Here is a 6,501-nt window from a genome sequence, read left to right on the forward strand (position 1 = left end):
AATATATAATTACTAAGAAAAGATAGCAAAAGAAAAAAGTTAAGTACTTATAGTTAGAGGGCCCCACCTGGGCCCTCCCAAGGACCCCATGCCAACGAAAGTTATGTAGAGGAGTTTGAAGTCTTCAAAGGAAGTTATAATCTGATGGAAAGATATTTGGAGAACATCTAACCACAAGTATTTTCATCAACCTTGGCAACTGGTTGGATAATTAAGATTCCTGCTAGTGTTATCTCAAGCCATACATTATTTGGTTTGATTTTTCGCCATATTGAAATTTTGTCAATCCCTGTTTGTGGCGTTATTTTGAATTGTAAAATTCGCTTGGTATATGCATGTATTTAATTAATTATGAATACAAATGCTAGTGTAATATATATGGTACTATTATTCACTCATAATCCGTCATTATGAGCTTTTGTTAATATAGTTTGTAAATAAAAAAGTTCCTCAGCCCCTAAAACCTGCGCCATTACCTAACTAGACCCTGTTTCTCTCTCTCTCTCTCTCTTGTTTTTCTTTTAAAATCTTGATAGTGGCTCCTAAGTGGTCTCTCTCTTTTTTGAAACTCTTGGTATAGGCTGCCAAGGTTCTCTCTCTCTCTCTCTAGCGTACGTTGCATGGGAAGAATCCATGGTGGATCCCTTGAGCACCTCCGCAATCAGCTGGGGGTTCTCGGCCGCCAGTTGGTTGATCTCCCCTATTCTAACCCGTCTCTTGAACAAATGCTTTGATGCACTCGGCATATATCCACAGTTCCAGTTTCAAAAGCGAATCCTCCTTGATAAATTGGAAAAGCTCGAGATCATGCTCCTCCCAAAGCTGCTCATCTTGACAGATGCTGCACAGCAGAGCACCCACCGGCAGATTCTCCAGAAGTGGCTTCAAAAGCTCAAGTCTGCTTTCTATGAGGCTGAGCATGTCCTCGGTTTCATCGAGTATAAGTGCCTTGAAAAGGAGGTCAATTCCCACTTCCCTTCTACTTCTAAATGTAACTTTAAGAAATTTATTGGCAAGCTCCCAAAATTTTCATCTGAGAAGAAATATCTCATTAAAAGCCTTGAGAATTTGGAAAAAATTGTTAATGAAGGAATGGACTTTGTTCGCCTGCTGAACCTACCAAGCAGTAGTGGCAATACTTTAACTCAGAGCTCTAATGAACAGTATAGGAAAACCATTTCTATTCCAGGTTCCACGGTTATTGGTCGTGAAAAGGACAGGGATTACATTGTAAAATTGTTCCGGGAGGATATCCTGGAGTCATCTAGTCATGCTAAGTGTTACTCTGTTATTGGAATATGGGGCATGGGTGGGTTGGGAAAAACAACCTTAGCACAGTATGTTTGTGACTATGAGAAAGAAGTTAAGTACTTCGACCATGTCATGTGGGCTCATGTCTCTCAAAAGTTTAGTGTTGATACCATTTTGAGAAATATTTGAGAGTCCGCTTTTAAAGAAAAATGTCCCAATTTTGGTAGTCTTGAAGGGCTACAATCTGCACTTCAAGAGAAATTAAGGGGAGAACGGTATTTTTTGGTGTTGGATGATGTTTGGTGTGATAAAGGGGTTAGTGAACAGGAACTAGAGCAGTTATTTGTCCCTTTAAGAGCTGGTAAGAGAGGTAGCAAAATATTGGTTACTACTCGGATTGAAGCGGCAGCGAAAGCTTTGGGCGCTATGAATTCAATCCCGTTGCGGGAACTTGATGATGAACAATTCATGTCACTATTCATCAGTAATGCAATAGGTGACGCACAAATCAGTGACAATCACATGAAGGGAAGGTTAATTTCCATAGGAAAGAATATTGCAGCAAAATTATGCCGATCACCATTAGCGGCAAAGACTATGGCAGCTCAATTGCGTAGAACGCTAGACCTAGCATTTTGGGAATCAATGCTAAATAGAAGTTTGATAAATGATACCATGGGAGTTCTGTTTTTGAGTTATCAGCACCTCCCTCCCCCATTGCAACGATGCTTTGCATTTTGCAGCTTGTTTCCTAAAGGTCATAAATTTGAGCACAATCATTTGGTTAATTTATGGATTGCAGAGGGCTTCATAGAAACCGATAATACTAATGAACATATGAAGGATATTAGTAATTGGTATATTTTGGAGTTAGTTTCTAGCTCTTTCTTTCAAGTTGTTGAAAAATGGGGTAGCAAATATTACTCTATGCATGACCTAATCCATGATCTAGCCAAAGATGTTTCTGAAGGTGAATATTATTGTATAATTGAAAGAGGTGAGATGAAGGAAATCCCTGCCCATACTCGCCACATTTATCTTGAAAATTATATGCTTAAGAGGCATGCGGAGAAAATATGCAAACTCAAAGATCTACGTACAATTATTGCTACCAGATCATTTTATAAAATCAATTTTGAAGAAGGGGACCTTGATGCTCTTTTTAAGAAGTTAAGGAAATTATTTGTAGTGGAAATAGAAGGGAAATTGTTTGGTGATGTTAAAAAAGTTCGTAAGTCTGTGGTGTTGTTAAGAAACCTACGCTACCTCAATATTGGAGGCAGTAAATTAGATGCACATTCTGTATTACTCTGCTACCAATTACGTTTCTTATCTATTCCAAGTAAGAACCCGGTTCCTAATGTTGGGAGACTAATATCACTTCAGGAGCTTAAAAGGTTTAATGTTAGAATGGAAAGGGGGTTTGAGCTAAAACAGTTGGAGCATCTCAAAAACCTTTATGGATCGTTATCTATCTCTGGTCTAAATAACGTCAAAAGTAAGGAACAGGCAGATCGAGCCAAGTTATCTGACAAAAAAGGCCTTCGTAAATTAATTTTTGAGTGGGATTCCAATTTTGACAAGGGAGATGTCCGGAGAGACAATGATGTTGAAATTCTAGATGGCCTTTGTCCACCACCCCAAATAAAAGAGTTGGCTATTGAAAATTATAGTGGTAAGAGGTTCCCCAGTTGGATTTTAGAAAATAATGATAGCATTATTCATCTCCAGCATCTTGAACTTTCACAATGTGATGGGTTGGAAGCCCTACCCAGAATAAATGAACTATCGGATCTTCTATCTCTTACCATCAGTAAACTTCGTAGGCTCAAGAGTTGGATACCTCTTCCCTTGAATCTAACTCAACTAAAAATTAGTTGTTGCCCAAACCTTGCTTCACTAAGGGGCTTAAATGAGTTGACCAATCTTGAACGTTTAGAGGTGTTGTATGGGTGTGATAAGCTCAAATGCTATTCAGATGCTGATAAGCTACCCCAGTTGAAAGAACTCAGCATCAATAGATTTTCACTACTTGAACAACTTGTCTCAAGAGATGGGTTTTCATCTCTGGTTTCTCTAAAACTTTATGGTGCACAGCAAGAATACTTTTCTCAAGAAGAAATAGAGATGTTTCGTTCTCTCTCTTCCCTTACACAAATTACCTTTTGGAATTGTAAAATGCGCTCGTTACCCAATCTGATGTGCCTTCATTCTCTCATAGATTTGGAGATCTGTATGTGTACAAATTTAAGTTCTCTCCCAGATGTGTCGCCATCAGTCCAATGGATTAAAATTAGTTTCTGCGACAAAGAGTTCACAAGGAGTTGCAAGGATCCAAATCATCCAAATTGGCACAAGATTTCCCACATTCCTGACAAGGAGATATGGTAATAAAAAGGTAATTTCTATTTGCACAAGCCAAAGAATTTTGTTTTTGCAGCTTTTGCATAATTAATGTTATTTACAATCGATCCTATCAAATGCTTCCGCTCACGAATCTTAGTTTCATATTCTGGAGTCAAAAATTTGTTCAATTGACCTCATATAAGAAAGTTTTTTTTTTTTTTTTTTTGAGATTTCGTTAGAAAGTAAATATATGAATTCAATTGACCTCATATAAAGAAGCAATAAAAATAGGTAGAGAAATAGAACCTAGTAAAACGTCAATAAACATTAATATATATGTCAATTGGGACCAATGATTACACAGGTGAATCGATGATTTTGAATCCTTGATCACCGTTGGAGCAAATATTATTAGTCATGTCTTAGAAAACAATTACAGGATATATATTTAATAGAGGTACTTTTCCATCTTTTATTATAAAGGATAAAAAAAATTAGGCTGTCATAACAATTATATGCGGTGCATCTTATTAATGTATTTTGATTATGCTTGCCAAGTTCTAAATGACAACAATTAAGTCATGTAGAACACAACTTAATGTAAAGTGATTTATGAATCATTAATTAATTATGTCTCCAAATTATATATCAAATTATGACAGAATTAAGACATTTTTTCGAAAAACCACAGTTGATTAAAAATATGAAGTTAATTTGTTGTTCTATTTCTTTTGATTTGATTGATTGTGATTTTGGTGCTACTACATATATTAATCAACCGTTTATTCAACTACTTGCAGATTCAACATGAAGTTTCAATTGTGCTAGAAATAAAAGGAAAGAAAAAAGATAATTGATGAGTTTTCTGTAGCCTCTCGTGTACAATCTTTTGCTTTGTATTTGATGTTTTTTTTTTAAATATAATAAAAAGAAGAAAATTGAAAAAAAAAATGAAAAATAGAAAAACAGAAGGTGTTTTGTTTTGAATGTAGAAGTATAATTGTTGGTTGGTGCTTTTCTGTACCCAAGAAAATGAGTGTTGTGTTTTGTTTTTGTATGGCAACTTAATTATGTATTTGTAGTCATGTAAGTATTTTGTTTGTTTTGGTTTTGTCCTAAAAAAAAAATCTTGGAGCTTGATTGGAGAGCCGTTGGAAGCCTGGTTTTCTTTTAGTGTTTCTGTATCCTGGCAAAATAAAATAAAGAAGTCTTATGGAAGTGCATGTTTTTCCAAGAATGGTCTGATTGGAGGAAAAATGGAGTTAGGTCTCAATGATGCTACTATTCAGGTGCAGTAAAATAATTTTTTTTCTTTTTAGATATTCAATTAAATGTTCTTAAACCATTTGCTTCTATCCATATCTCATGTAGGTTCTTAGATGCGGTCATACTCTACTATAAATTGAAGAAGGTCCATACCTTTCCAGTCAGTTCTTTTCTTTTGTCAAATGTGTATTCGCTTTGAAGTTTTCTTTTGATGTATCCAACTATTTTTCTTTGCTATTAATTGTTGCTGCCTATATTAAATTGTACTTTTGTTTTGTTTTATTGTGTTATTGTAATAAACGGTTATCGAACTCATGGTGTGATAAACCTAGCTCGTTGAAGTGTATGAAACTATTTTTTCTTTTGGACAACTAGATGAATCTTGAGTGTTAACCCATGATTTTTTTTTCATTTCATTTTATAGTTTTAATATGGATCTAGAATATGTACTTTGGTTAATTGTCAAAAAAATGCCCGTGAACTATACGTGTTATAAAGTGAAAATTCCATTGCTGATATTTATTCTCTGTTTTTGTTATAATTTTTTTTTTAAGTCATACATAGATCGATTTTTCTTTCCCTTGTATGTTTTATCTTGGTCATAAAAATGCCCGGAAACAAGTCAGATTCCTGGTCATAAAATTTTTTAGCCAAGCAATTTGGTCATGACATGCTATTAGGCTTTGATGTCTACTAAAGATGAGAGTAATGAAGTCTAGGTCACATTTTCATGCCAAAGAGCGTTGCTGCTTTGTCAAAACAGAGTAGTGAAAAGGATCCACACATATTGCCTGCAACCCTGCTATTGTATATTTGTCAGGTGTTCCAACAAATATTGTGTCAATTTTGTCAATGTCTTCTTAGAATTGCAGCACCAAAAAGATTCAGTATGCAATTTTATATGTTATTATGTTACCTCTGCTTTAAATACAGGGGATCATGCTGCCTGCCAGTATTAATCTAAGTCACATGAAAAAGAACAATTTTCAAATCAACATGAAAAGTAACATCAGCGCTGTCTCGCTACTCTCCCAGGGCTGCCTAATTTTGCTGTTGCGGAGTAAACAAATACCATCATAAACATAAACAAATTAATTGAATACTACAATCAATGATAAATTCGTTGCAGAACTACAATTAGTATGATCACCATCATAAACAAATACCTACCCCTGAAAAGGGGACTTCTGTACCCAAAACTGGAAGAACTATGTCCCGTTTCTTTTAGAACTTGATTTGGAAGTGTGAATGTTGTTCCATGTCTCCTCATTTATATTCACGATTTATAACTTGATTTGAAAAATTGCAACTGAATATTGGGTTGACGGTTTTATATTCAGCATGAAGCCTAACAAGGAAAGAAATATGAATACCAGACCACTCTCGGCGTGTATAGTCAATGACCTATTCATTGCCTAATGCATGAAATATAGGAGAGGAAACTTAACAAGATTTTACTCTCCTATGGCCGAAATTTTTATTAATACCATATTAAAAAAAAAACCCATTTTTTTTCTCAGAATTCCTAAAATACCAGGGCCGCTGGGCTAATGGGCGGCCCTTTTCTTGGGGGCCCGCCAATTGGCCCTGCGGCTCCACTTTTTTTTTTTGTAAACATAAATTATTATTTTGTTTGGT

At 35.4% G+C, this 6,501-nt stretch overlaps 1 pseudogene across 1 annotated transcript; it reads left to right on the plus strand.

Moving 5' to 3' along the window:
• The first annotated feature begins 554 nt into the window (after nucleotides 1–554).
• On the plus strand, nucleotides 555–5,334 carry LOC144558122 (putative disease resistance RPP13-like protein 1; annotated as a pseudogene). Its single transcript, XR_013512848.1, has 3 exons — nucleotides 555–3,649; nucleotides 4,398–4,886; nucleotides 4,969–5,334. The product of XR_013512848.1 is annotated as a putative disease resistance RPP13-like protein 1 (transcript).
• Nucleotides 5,335–6,501: the final 1,167 nt, after the last annotated feature.

This window comes from Carex rostrata, chromosome 1 (genome assembly GCF_964058835.1).
Source record: "Carex rostrata chromosome 1, lpCarRost1.2, whole genome shotgun sequence".
Lineage (NCBI taxonomy): Eukaryota > Viridiplantae > Streptophyta > Magnoliopsida > Poales > Cyperaceae > Carex > Carex rostrata.